This window comes from Somniosus microcephalus, unplaced genomic scaffold, assembly GCF_052327205.1.
Source record: "Somniosus microcephalus isolate GS21.2 unplaced genomic scaffold, FLI_Smic_1.0 unresolved_chr1, whole genome shotgun sequence".
Lineage (NCBI taxonomy): Eukaryota > Metazoa > Chordata > Chondrichthyes > Squaliformes > Somniosidae > Somniosus > Somniosus microcephalus.
In genome coordinates this window covers 54,376,048-54,390,220 of record NW_028225179.1, presented here as the reverse complement: position 1 = coordinate 54,390,220, position 14,173 = coordinate 54,376,048, and the positions used below count along the sequence as shown (strand labels likewise).

The 14,173-nt window shown below is 44.2% G+C and overlaps 1 long non-coding RNA gene across 1 annotated transcript in view; it reads right to left on the bottom strand.

The window, feature by feature from the left end:
- Window positions 1-14,173, bottom strand: part of LOC147095179 (uncharacterized) — a 79,641-nt gene that overhangs the window by 62,456 nt on the left and 3,012 nt on the right. The window contains exon 2 of the long non-coding RNA XR_015074769.1: window positions 5,048-5,178. This is a non-coding gene — a long non-coding RNA (uncharacterized LOC147095179). The remainder of the gene's footprint in view (window positions 1-5,047; window positions 5,179-14,173) is intronic.

Genomic DNA, 14,173 nt, shown 5'->3' with positions numbered 1-14,173 from the left:
CACGGGGCTGACACCTTTCGAACTAATGACCGGACGAGCAATGACACTGCCGGAAGGAGTCGCTACCGGGGGTGAGGACGTAGGGCCCCTGAAGGATAGAATTAGGAGATTTATTAAACAATTGTGTACGCAATTACACGCTCTCAGACATGAGGCCAGAGCAACAGATTATACGGGATCTAGAACAGGATGCACAGGACGACCAGAAGGAGGTCCCAGCTGTAGGTAGCAAGGTGATGGCAAAAATAATACCAGCCAAACCAGGGCTAGCACCCAGATGGTCAGGGCCTTACGAAGTCTTAATGAACAGTGACACATGCGCTTGTATAGATGAGTCCGGAACAGGTAAAAGGAAGATGGGAGCACAGGACTCAGTTAAAAATATATGACAAAAACAATGAGTAAGCCAGAGATGGTGCCTTTTGAGGAGAGGGGTATGCTAGAAGGTATAAAGAATGGGAAGGGGAGTTTCTACATATATTAATGCTAGGGCTCTGCGGGATATTAATATTATACATCGTGGTTTGCATCTTCAAGTATATCTGGAAACAGAGCCACAGACCAGGAAATGAACCAGACGTACAGCAGTTTGAACTGATAAGAATGGCATAATTCTATCGGCTGGTGATGACTGGCCCCCTTTATTTATCTTTACAGGAACGATAAATGCATAGAAAAATGAAGTGGAGCATCAATCGCGCTCTCATCGGGATTCTATGGCTAAGTATAAGCGCTGAGTCTAGTGGGAGGCGCGAGCAACTCGGGAGTTTATGGTTAAATATACGCCCTGAATCTGTAATGGGACTTCTGATGCTCTTTGGTATCGACCCGACTTCAAACATAATCATCATCCAGAATGGAATCAAGATGCCCACCAACAATACGACACCATTAGAATGGGGGGCGGCTTCGGGAAACGGATGCGATATGACTGTGTACTGTGATTATTGTGAATACGAAAGTACAGCTAACGGGACTGTGTTTGTCCGGGTCACGGAGGGCGAAGGGATTAAAATAGAGTGCCTATGTACTAAGGACAACGTTCAAATAACTCCAAAGTTTCAAGTAGGAAAGGGATATTTCATGGATACATGATTCGGATTCAATAAAGCAGTTGAGATTACACCAAATTACACAGGGTTCCCATATTTGGGACAGAGTTCGAATCCACTAAATTGGCCCAAAATAGGTAAAAGACAAAGGGGAATGATAGGATGTTATAATGCGGAACGCAAAAAGGGATCCCGGCGAGGACAAATATTACAGATGGAAATCAGGGAAAGGACGGAGGGGATAGGGTTACAAAGGAAAGGCAACAAGCATAAAAATACCCTCACTCCACTAACTGGCCCACCAATGGAAAAAGGGGCACCCGGGGGTTTAATAACAAGGAAAACACAAGATGAGGTGTACTTGAGAATACCAAGGTCAAGGAAATAGAAACAAGAAACTGTGAAGGCAGCAAGAAGTAAAATAAAAAGGCTAAACTGATCTTTGGCTGCTAATATGGCTGGCGCCCACAAATGTCACACCTTGCTGTTAGGAACAATATAAGTCAGTGTGCAGAAGTTATACAGACAATAGGCGATCAGAAAATGCATTACCATGATTGCAAACACATTACCATAATGTTTAGGTGATCGGGAACCCATTACCAGGATATTTACTTAACTGTAACCCATTCAGTAAAATGTGACTTCTTTATTTCAAACTGCCAGGCCAGGAAATCAAATTAACTGTATAAGTGCACAGCTCGGGATTGGTGCAGACTGTACGATGTGTTAATGTCTTCTCAAATGCAAGTATAATAATGTAACACACTGTAGGACAAACTGCTTGCTCTGTTGGATTCGCAGACTCTTGCAGGAGTCAGTGTCGATATATCAGAGTAAGACTCCGCGGATAATAAATCGTTTGAATTCTCCAGTTGTTCGACTCAGTGTTTACTGAACCAGACTGAGGGTAAAAGAATCCGTTCTAACATTCTTTAGTGTAACACATGGAATTATTAAGGTTGCCATTAATAGGAGTACTCTAGAGATGCCCGCGATGTGTAACAATCATACAAAACAAATATGGAACTCCCTGTGGGTAAAACAATTAGAGGGTCCACAGGGAAAATCTCTCTTACAAAGACGTTAGAAACGGGGAGTATTGGAAATGGCCGGAGCAGGGTATGCGGCCGGGTTAGCAACAGTTAATAACTTGGACATAGAATGAGTAAACGAAGTAGTAGAGGAACTACAAGCAAAAATAAAGAAGTTACTAAAACAAACCACTGGAAATTGCCAGCAACTGGCACTGGCAGGAAAACAAACAATAATGCAATTGTTGGGGGTGGAAGAGGTAGTAGCCCCCCATGCAGAAACAATCAATACAATTATTGATCGACTTGACAATGCTTCTCGCCAAACCCATAAGGAACTAGTATGTGCCATGTATGGCTCATGGCTATTGTCAAATGCTGAGCATAACATGAGGCAAATAAATAATGGACAGATCCCTGACTGGATTACTAATGAGGATCTGGAACCTTGGATTGACACAAATAAAAGCCTATGTAAGGGGCGTAAAATGGGACAAGTATACCGGGCAGGCAATTGTCTGACCCCATGGACTAAGGTGATTGGCTTTGTACTGGCCATCCCACAACTCCCAGAAGAGGGACAGCCCCTATACGACGTGATTAACATAGGAGAGATACAAAGGGAAAGTTGGGTTAAATATCATGATGTCCCTACCAAGGCACTTTGGGAAGGGGAAGAAGATAATAAACAGAAGAATGGAACCTTAAGTGGGGTGGTAATGGACGGGTGCCACCACAAGGGAAGGACATGGGCGTGCACACACCCCCCACCGAAGGAGACACATCCGAGTGCAGATTCACAAAAACCACCAATTGCACCCTTGAGGTACACCCAAGGGGGATACACCGGACAAGGGTAGCACCAAGGAACAACGGGACATTTTGTGTCACCACAACTGAACAGAAATATGAATATCAAGATATGATTTGTCCCATTCCCCAACCAAACTTTTGTTTTGATCCAAAGATATCTACACAGATAGGACATCAATATATACACCCACCAAGACCACAGGAAACGAAAACATGGTCACTTGATGGTATGGTACTTAATAAAGAGGTTGAAGCTTATGTCATACCAGAGCCCAAGGCAATTCCTAAGTTAGAGGAAGAGGAGGGTTGGAAGAAATTACGGCAGGAGACAAAGGAAATTTTAAAGTACTATCATAAAATAGAGGAAGACTTACAGCAACAACAAAAAGACATTGGTACAACATTAGCAGAAACTCCTTGGTACAATAAGATCTGGAATTGGGGGCTAAATGTCGATATACACCCCTGGATCAGGATCATGTCACACGTGCTGGTAGTTGTGCAAGGCGCCGTATTAATGATCCTTTTGTTCTTACTTTGTGGATATTGCCGATGGCGAAAGAACCGCAACCTCGCACAAGCCATAACCAAACGAATAACGAAGGAAGAAGAGAAAGAAAGAAACACTGTTGCTAACCACCAACAAGCAAGGAGTAGGGCGTGAGGAGAATCATTATGAAGACTGCGTTTAGGATTGCGGAAGTATGAGTACTAGACACCCTGGCTTGGTACCACTAGGGCGACGGTCCTCATAGCAAACAATCTTAAACTGCAGCATATTGGCCGTATTGGGTCAAAATGACCAATGGGCCATAAGGGGGGACTGAAGTAGCCAAATTACTATTATATCTTAGTTTTTATGTTAGAATATGTATAATGCAGCACCAATGTACAAGGTGGAGATAATGGGTTAATCCCTACCCTGAGTTAAACGATAGAGGTCTGTATATTGCATTTACCCAGGTAAGTTTTAAAACATGATTAAGTGACTTCAAATGCTGAGAGATTAAACTGCAGAACAACTCATGGGAAGATTGAGGAGGATGTCTGTTTGGCCAGGCGAGGCAACACATATGCGAGATAACACACCGAAGAATTCATTTGTTGTAAATCACAACAGGGTTCCATTCTTCAAAGTATGGTGGGACTAATCAGAATGCACTTGCTTTGCAGAGGTAACCCGAGACGAGGCCAAAAGTCTGTGCTTTGCACGCCTTAACGAGGACTGTTATCTTAAGACAACATGTAACAAGCAAAACCACCTGGCTACGGGCAAATGGAGGGTTGTAGAGCAATTAAGATGAGGCCCACAGTCACAGGAGGTGACGGGACCAACCGATAACAGAAATGTGGGATTTGTGGGTGGTAAGAAGATGAAATGTCACGGTTTATAATTGCCATTTAGCTATAACTCTGTATATGCAGATAAGCTTTATCCCCGCCCCTAGGGCAGGGGTTTGATTTTTGTATAACTGTGATTGTTGCTAGGGAATCAGTGGAGTTGGATCTGAGAGGGGTCCCAGAAGGTTCTCCCCAGGCCTGTGAATAAAGACCATTTTGAACCATCCTTCACTCGAAGTCTGTCATCTGTACCAAAGCTAAGCGCTGACTTTGTATATCACTTAGTCCACTCTGAGGGGGAAAGTGTCGACCTGGCACAACACCAGGTCCACTTTTCAGGATACAACAGTCGATACATGCAGAGAGAGGGGGACTGAGAGTGAGGCAGAAGGAGAGACCGAGGCAGAGAAGAGAAAGGCAGAAAGCATGAGACACAGCGAGGCAGAGAGAAATGAGAGAGAGATAGAGAGAGAGAAGAGAGACAGAGCAAAGGTGAATGAGAGAGAGAAAATGAGGCGAGGAGAGATAGAGCCATTGAGAAAGAAAGAGACGAGAGTGAGGCAGAGTGAGTTGAGGCAAAGAGAGAGCGAGAGATTAAATAAGGCAGATAGAGAAAAAACCAAGATAGAGGATAGGCAGGTTAGACTGAGTGTAAATCTCCCTCTACTGTTCCATCAAACGATCTGTGGGTCTGATGCAATAGATGTCCATTTTCAATCTGCCTGAAGGCAACGTTTCAAGTTAAACAGCTTAAACCCCAAACGGTCAGAGTGCTGACGCTCTGGGACACCTGTCTTATCTCAGTACCTTTCTGAATGTGTTATTGGACACTTGGAGAGATTCCCTGTGCCAGTTTCCTCTTCCCATTTCCTGCGATTCCCAAATCTTCTCCCAGTCTCATTTCATCCCCGGACACCTTCTCCTCCGGCACACTGATCCTAAAGAGAAACAAGACACGGATGTGAAGCTGTGATCAATGCAGTAAGTTTTATTTCTGAGTACAGCCCATTATTCTGACAGCAGTAATACAGGGTCAGGGGTTACGGGACCTAAACAATCAAACAGAGCCTGCTTCCCGTGAAGGAAGGTTTCATTCAGTGAGAACATGGAGAGCTCGGGCTGGTGGGAATCAGACACTGGATCTTTCACTGTCGGTCTGCAACGTCCGAACCCACCGGGGAAGGATAGTGGGACAGAGAGATACGTAGGGCGAGTTGGTCAGTCGCCAAGACTGGTGAACGAATCCAAATAGAGATTCAGTTGCTGAGGGTTTACAGGAGTTGTTTGTTGCTGTTAAATACCAGAATCAAATGAAATCAAATGCACCAATTTAAACAGAAAATACACACACCCCACACCTCTTACTGGCGAGATTTAGGGGTCCAAGTACTTCAATCAGTAAAAGCTCGTGGACGGGTACAATAATAATTAAAGAGGCTAATGGAATGTTGGTGCTTCAGCTGTGGAGTGTTCTGGAAAGACCCCATCTGGAGAATTGCATTCAGTTCTGGGCACCGCACCTCAGGAAGGATATACTGGCCTTGGAGAGAGTGCAGCACAGATAGACCAGAATGTTACCAGGGTACCAAGGGTTAAGTTATTTATTTTATTCGTTACTGGGATCTGGGCATCGCTGGCAAGGCCAGCATTTATTGCCCATCCCTAATTGTCCTCGAGAAGATATTGGTGAGCCGCCTTCTTGAACCGCTGCAGTCCATGTGGTGAAGGTACTCCCACAGTGCTGTAAGGGAGGGAGTTCCAGGATTGTGAGGAGAGATTACATAAACTGGGCTTGTAGTCCATGGAATATAGAAGGTTAAGGGGTGATTTAATTTGATTGAGGATTTTAGGATGTTAAAAGGAATTGTCACAGTAGAGAGAGAGAAACTATTTCCACTGGTTGAGGAGTCTAGGTCAAGGGGACATAATCTCAAAATCAAAGCCAGGCCATTCAGGAGAGAAGTTTGGAAACACTTCTTCACGCAAAGGGTGGTAGAAGTATGGAACTCTCCCACAAAAAGCAGTAGATGCTCACGTAATTAATAATTTAATTCCCAGATCAATAGATTTTTGCCAGGCAAGGGTGGAGAAAGGATACAGAGCCAAGGCAGGTGGATGGAGTTATGATAGATCAGCCATGATCTCACTGAATGGGGGAACAGGCTCGAGGGGCTGAATAGCCGACTCCTGTTCCTACCTCCACTTTATAGAGTGTCAGCATCGAGCCCTCAAAGGCAGGTAAAATACTGAGCTCCCTCTTCATTACCTAGACATTACCACTGTTACTCTGCTCCCCTCCCCGCTCCATACCATTTCTGTTCCTGAATTTATAAACTTGAATATAGAAAAGTAAGGATGCGATCACTGAGGTTTTATGATGATCGAGAGATACTATTTCATCTGGTGGGAGTGTCCAGAACAAGGGGCAAAACCTTAAAATTAAAGCTAGGCCGTTCAGGTGTGATGTCAGGAAGCACTTCTTCACACAAAGGGTAATAGAAATCTGGAACTTTCCCCAAAAAAGCTGTTCATGCTGGAGCTCAATTGAAAAGTTCAAGCCTCAGATTGATATATTTTCATTAGGTAGGGTTCTGTTTATAGACACACACATCAGTACAAGAGACACATGCAGAAACACCTACACAGACATACCCACATATACACACACACACAAAAACAGACGTATAGTGGGACACAGAAACACAGACATGTAGAGACACAAACAGACTGAGCAGGAGAGAATGGGTTAAGATTGTAGGTGGATTGAGATCAGTGATGGAGAGAGAGGTTTTAAACAGGATTTTGAAGGCACTTGATCAGCACCTAACAGCCAGTCTAACGATTTAGGGCCGAGTGTGGGACAAATCTGACCTCTCACCAAGGACGGTGTTTGAACTCCCTACATTCATTGTACACAAGGCCTTCAGATCGGATGGGGTGAAAGGTCAGAGTTTTGACCCTCTGTGACCCTCAGCCCCTTGCTGAATATTGTTTCGAGAGCTGTACCGTGTCTCTTCAGAATTCACCATAGAATTACACAGTATTTACTGCACAGAAACAGGCCATTCAGCCCAACAGGTCCATGCCAGTGTTTATGTTCCACACGAGCCTCCACCCACCTTACTTCACCTCACCCTATCATCATATCCGTCTATAACTTTCTACCTCGTACTTATCCAGCTTCCCCTTAAAGGCACTCTGCTATTCACCTCAACTACTCCATGCGCCAGCAAGTTCCACATTCTCACCACTCTCTGGGTAAAGAGGTTTCTGCTGAGCTCCTTACTGGATTTATTGGTGACTATCTTATGTTTTTGACCCCCAGTTTTGGATTCACCACAAGTGGCAACATCTTCGTCATCTACCTGATCAAAGCCCTTCATAATTATACAGATCTCTAATAAATAACCCCTCGGACTTCACTTTTCTAAGGAAAAGACCCCAGCACTGGGTACTTAGAACCTCTCAGTTCTGGTATCATTCTCGTCAATCTTTTTTTCACCTTCTCCAGTGTCTCTCTATCCTTTTCATAATATGGAGACTAGAACTGTACAGAGTGCACCAAGTGTGGTTTAACCAAGGCTCTAACAGAATCTACAAGTTTAACATAACTTCGCTGCTTTGCAATTCGATCTCTCCAGAAATGAGTCCAGTGCTGTGTTTACATTTTCATGGCCTGTTTAAAACGCTCCTGAAAACCGAACTCTTTGACCAAGCTTTTGGTCATCTGCCCCAATATCTTCTTATGCGGCTCCTGCGAAGCACCTTGGGACGTTTTACTACATTAAAGGTGCTATATCAATACAAGTTGTTCTATTTACTCTATCTAAACAATTCTTCATTTTAGAACACCTCCATCAAATCTCCTCTTAGCCTTCTCTGCTCTAAGGAGAACAATCGCAGCTTCTCCGTCTATCCAAGTAACTGTAATCCCTCATCCCTGAAACCATTCTAGCAAGTCTCTTCTCCAAAGCCTTCACGTCCTTCCTAGTGTGGTGCCCAGAATTGGACACAATACTCCAGCTGAGGCCAAACTCGTGTCTTATACAGGTTTACCATCGATTCCTGGCTTTTGTACTCTACGCCTCAATTTATAAAGCCCAGGAACCCATTGGCTTTATTAACGACAATTGCTTTGTTAACCTGTCTTGCCACCAAAGATTTGTGCACAAACATCCCCCCAGGTCTGTGTTCGTGCACCCTTTTCAAAATTGTACCATTTCGCTTGCATTGTCTCTTCTCATTCTTCCTCCCAAACTGTATAACCTCACACTTTTCTGTGTTGCAATTCATCTGCCATGTGTCCGTCCAATCCACCAGCCTGTCTACATCCTCTTGAAGTCTATTACTAACTTCCTCACTGTTTTAAACACTTCCAAGTTGAGTCAGCTGCAAATTTCAAAATTGTGCCCTTTATCCAAATCCAGGTCATGAATATGTATCAAAAACGGCAGTTATCCTGGTACTGATCCCCGGGGACCACCACTTAATACCTCCCCCTCCAGTCCAAAAAACAGCATCCACCACAACTCTCTGTTTTCTATCCCTTAGACAATTTTGTATCCCTGCTGCTACTGCTCCTTTTATCCCACAGGCTTCAATTTTGCCAACAAGCCTATTACGTGGTACTTCTTCAAACGCCTTTTTAAAGTCCATATACACAGCATCAACTGAACAGCCCTCATCCACCCTCTGTTACCTCGTCAAAAGCCTCAAATCAAGTTTGTCAAAATGACAGAGAAACTCTTCCCTCTAGTGGGAGTCCAGAACAAGAGGGCATAATATTTACATTATAAACAGTCCATTCAGGGGTGAGGTCAGGAAGCACGTCTTCACACAAAGCCAAGTGGAAATCTTGAACTGTCAAACGGCCTAGTTTGGCACAAATCTGACCTCTCACCAAGGACTGTGTTTGAAATCCCCACATTTATTTTACACAAGACCTTCAGATCGGTAGGGGTGAAAGGTCAGAGTTTTGACACCCAGCCCCTTGCTGAAGGTTGTTTCGAGTGCTGTACCATGTCGTTTCAGAATTCACCACAGAATTACATAACGGTAATCCAAAGGGTCTTCTTTAGGCATATTAACAGAAAAAGGGTCGTCAGAGGAGTTGTGGGGCCGATTAGGGACCAAAATGGAGAACTACTGGTGGAGGCAGAAGGCATGGCTGAGGTACTAAATGAGTACGTTGCATCAGCGTTAACTAAGGACGAGGATTTGTCAAAGTTATGGTAAACGAGGAGATTGCTGGGATACTGGATGAGATACAATAGATGAAGAGGACGTACCAGACAGGCTGGCGGTAATTAAAGTGAATAGGTCACCCGGTCCGGATGGGATGCACCCGAGGTTACTGTGGGGAGTAAGGGTAGAAATTGTGTTGGTGCTGACCACAATCTTCCAATCCTCCTTAGATTACAGGGGTGGTGCCAAAGGACCGGAGGATTGCAAATGTTACACCCTGGTTCAAACAAGGAGAAGGATAAACCTGGCAATTACAGGCCAGTCAGCTTAACCTTGGTGGTGGGGAAGCTTTTACAACTCCATGTGTGGTCTAACCAAGGTTCTATACACGTTTAAAATACCTGCTCTGCTTTGTATATCTATCATTCTAAAAATGAACCCCAGTGCTTTGTCTGCATTTTCATGGCCTGGTTAACCTGCTTTTAATGATTTGTGCATCTGTCCCTCTGGATCCCTTTGCTCCTCTACCCCATTTAGACACTAACTTTACAAGGAGTATGTTTCCTTATCCCTCCTACCAAAATTGCAGCAGCTCTCATCTATCTATATTGAAATTAATTTGCCATTTACACACCAACCTGCCAGTTTATTAACATCTTCTATTTTGTCACAGTGCTCCTCAGTATTTATACACCAGAATTTGGTGTCATCTGTAAATTTGGAAATTACACTAACTATTCCCAAGTATATATAATGGTGCCTCTGCTCTCTCTCTCCCTTGCTTATTTAAGTATCGGGGTTTTATCCTCTAACTTTTGCTAGTTTATTAATTATTTCACCCTTTCTATTTTATATGTCTTGATCTCTTCTTCCAATGTCATGTCCACCTTTTTCGTTGAGTTGGTAAAAACTGAGGCAAAGTAACTATCCAATATTTCTGAAACAGAAACAAAAAATGCTGGAAATACTCAGCCAGTCAGGTGCTGCAAATACTCAGCAGGTCAGGCTTTTGTATCCAATATTTCTGCCATTTTGCTGTCATTACCTGTTGGTTTATGTTGTGATCCTCTAGTGGCTCTGTCCCTATCCTGAATTTCCTATTATTTATGTGCCTGTACAATACTTTACTATTTCTTTTTATATTCCTTGATAATTTAATTTTGCAGTTCCTTCTCACCTTCCTAATTGTTTTTCTTATTCTTTCCCAGCCTCTTCCAATTCCCTTGTCATCCTCTCCTTTATTGTCACTGTACTCGGTGTCTGTATTTTTCATCAGTATCCATTTTACCCTCATCTCTTTATTCAGCCCTGGTGTTTTATTATTGGCTAGTTTGTTCTTGTTTTGTCATGGAATATATTTCTCTTGAACTCTACTGATCACCTTTTTAAATATTTCCCACTGCTGTTCTCTCTCTTTGTCTGTCTCTTCAGTTCCATGTTTATCTTCCCGAGTTCCATTGTCATCACCACAAAATCAGCTTGTTCACAATCTTATTACTACTCCTGTCTTTCTCAATCATTATTATGTTGTGATCGATAGTGTAGATTTTCACCTAAGCTTACTTCTCTTATCTGCTCTAGTTCATTTCCCATTATAGATCCGTCAGTGATTCCTCTCTGGTTGGGCTTCTTACGTACTGGGTAAGAAAGGAATCCTGAACACACTGTAAATACTCCATTCCCTTTTCCGCTTTCCCTACCTCTTCTTGACAGATCATTTGGTCTAGTTAAAATCTCCCATGACCAGGATATGTATTTTACTCTTTTTATAGTTTTGCTGACAGTTTTCTTCCACTGCTAGGCGGTCTCTACAATAATCTGTTGAGCATTATTTCAACATGACCGAGAGCTCTGCTCCCCCGAAGCATCTGTGTCCTATATGGAAATACGCGATCAGCAGGAATCGCTTGTCACTTGCTCTAAAATGTCAGATAAATTTACAAAATAACCAATTACAGAGACGGGGGAGAGAGAGAGAGAGAGAGAGAGAGAGAGAACACTGTTCCATCAAACACTCCCGGGGCAGGTACAGCATGGGTTACATACAGAGCAAAGCTCCCCCTACACTGTCCCATCAAACTGTCTGTCGCTCTGATGCCGGTTGTGTCGGCCTGAAGCTGCCGTGAGCTCGGGGCGGGACTGAGCGCCGCGCCGATGAGCCGAGCCTGGGCCGTGTGGTGAAGAGTGAGGAGGACAGACAGGCCGGTGGAATGGGCGGACACAGGCCGGTGGGATTGAGCACAGACAGTGTGAGGGAGGGCAGAGTGTCTGGGGGCAGAATGAGGAGACAAGAGGAGCCAAACAGGGGGATTTTAAAGGGGGCACGAGGACAGAGGGAGCGGTGAGACCAGAGGCCCGAGGCCAGGTGAGTATTTAAACTCACTTTTGCGAGCTTTTCTATACAGAGGCTGTTGTGGGAGCGGTGAGACCAGAGACCCGAGGCCCGGTGAGTATTTAAAATCACTTTCGCGGGCTTTCTTACAAATTTCAGACCGGCGGCGGTGTTCCAGAGCCACGTCACGATTCAAAACGTGACATGGGCAGGAGGGAGCAGCTGATTGGGTGAGTACGGCCAGGTTAGTTTGACAGCTAAGGTTCATAGTTTATAAAGTTTAGATGGTCTTAATTTTTTGTGGTTATAGTTTCTAGTGTTAGTAACCAAGGGCCCTTGAGTATATCATTTAATTGGTGGTATTGATTTGATTTAAGTTAATTTGAATTAATTAAAGGGTAAGTCATGGCAGGAGAGCTCTGTGCCGTGGTATGCTCCTCCTGCACTATGTGGGAAATCAGGGACACTTCCTGTGTCCCTGACGACCATGTGTGCGGGAAGTTTATCCAGCTGCAGCTACTGACAGACCGCATTGCGGCGCTGGAGCTGCAAGTGGATACATTCTGAAGCATTCGCGATGCGAGGACGTCGTGGATAGCACGTTTAGGGAGTTGGTCACACTGCAGGTAAAGGCTGCACAGGCAAGAAGGGAATGGGTGACCACCAGGCAGAGTAGTAGGCGCAGGCAGGTAGTGCAGGGGTCCCCTGTGACCATCCCCCTCTCAAACAGATATACCGCTTTGGATATTGTTGAGGAGGATGGCTTATCAGGGGAAGGCAGCAGCAGCCAACTTCCTGGCACCATGGATGGTTCTGCTGCACAGGACGGGAGGAAAAAGAGTCGGAGAGCCAAAGTAATAGGGGATTCTACTGTAAGGGGAATAGAAAGACGTTTCTGCAGCCGGAAACGTGACTCCAGGATAGTATGTTGCCTCCCTGGTGCAAGGGTCAAGGATGTCTCAGAGCGGCTGCAGAACATTTTGGAAGGGGAGGGTGAACAGCCAGTTGTCGTGGTGCATACAGCTACCAACGATATAGGTAAAAAATGGGATGAGGTCCTAAAAGCTGAATATAGGGAGTTAGGAGATAAATTAAAAAATAAGACCTCAAAAAGGTAGTAATCTCAGGATTGCTACCAGTGCCACGTGCTAGTCAGCGTAGAAATAGAAGGATATTTCAGATGAATATGTGGCTAGAGGAATGGTGCAAGGTGGAGGGATTCAAATTCCTGGGACATTGGAACTGGTTCTGGGGGAGGTGGGACCAGTACAAACCGGACGGTTTGAACCTGGGCAGGACCGGGACCGATGTCCGAAGAGGAGTGTTTGCTAGTGCTCTCGGGGAGGGTTTAAACTAAAATGGCAGTGGGTTGGGAACCTGAGCAGGGAGACAGAAGAAAGGGAAATAAGGATAGAAGCAAAAGACAGGAAGGAGAAAAACAAACGTGGCAGTCAGAGAAATCAAGGGCTTAAATCAAACATGGCCACAGTAAATAATAATTCTAAAAGGTGTAAGAGTGTTAAAAAAACCAAGCCTGACGGCCTTGTGTCTTAATGCGAGGAGCATTTGTAATAAGGTGGATGAATTAGCTGCGCAAATAGAGGTAAACGGATATCATCTGATTGGGATTGCGGAAACGTGGCTCCAGGGTGACCAAGGCTGGGAACTCAACATCCAGGGGTATTCAATATTCAGGAAAGATAGGCAAAAAGGAAAGGGAGGTGGGGTAGCATTGCTGGTTAAAAAAGGTAATTAACACAATTGAAAGGAAGGATATTAGCTCTGATGATGTGGAATCTGTATGGGTAGAACTGAGAAATACCAAGGGGCAGAAAACGTTAGTGGGAGTGGTATACAGACCTCCAAACAGTAATGCGGAGGTTGGAGATGGCATTAAACGGGAAAATAGAGACGCGTGCAATAAGGGCACAGCAGTCATCATGGGTGACTTTAATCTACATACAGATTGGGCTAATCAAATTAGTAACAATAGTGTGGAGGAAGAATTCCTGGAGTGCATACGGGATGGTTTCCTGGACCAATAGGTTGTGGAACCAACTAGAGATCAGGCCATCTTAGACTGGGTATTATGTAATGAGAAAGGATTAATTAGCAATCTTGTTGTGCGAGGCCCCTTGGGTCGGAACAATCATAATGACATAGAATTTTTCATTAAGATGGAGAATGAAGTAGTTGACTCAGAGACTAGGGTCCTGAATTTAAATAAAGGAAACTACGATGGTATGAGGCACGAGTTGGGTAGGATTGATTGGGGAATGTTACTCAAAGGGTTGACGGTGGATAAGCAATGGCAAACATTCAACGATCGCATGGAAGAACTACAGAATTTGTTCATCCCTGTATGGCATAAAAATAAAACAGAAAAGGTGACTCAACTGTGGCTAACAAGGGAAATT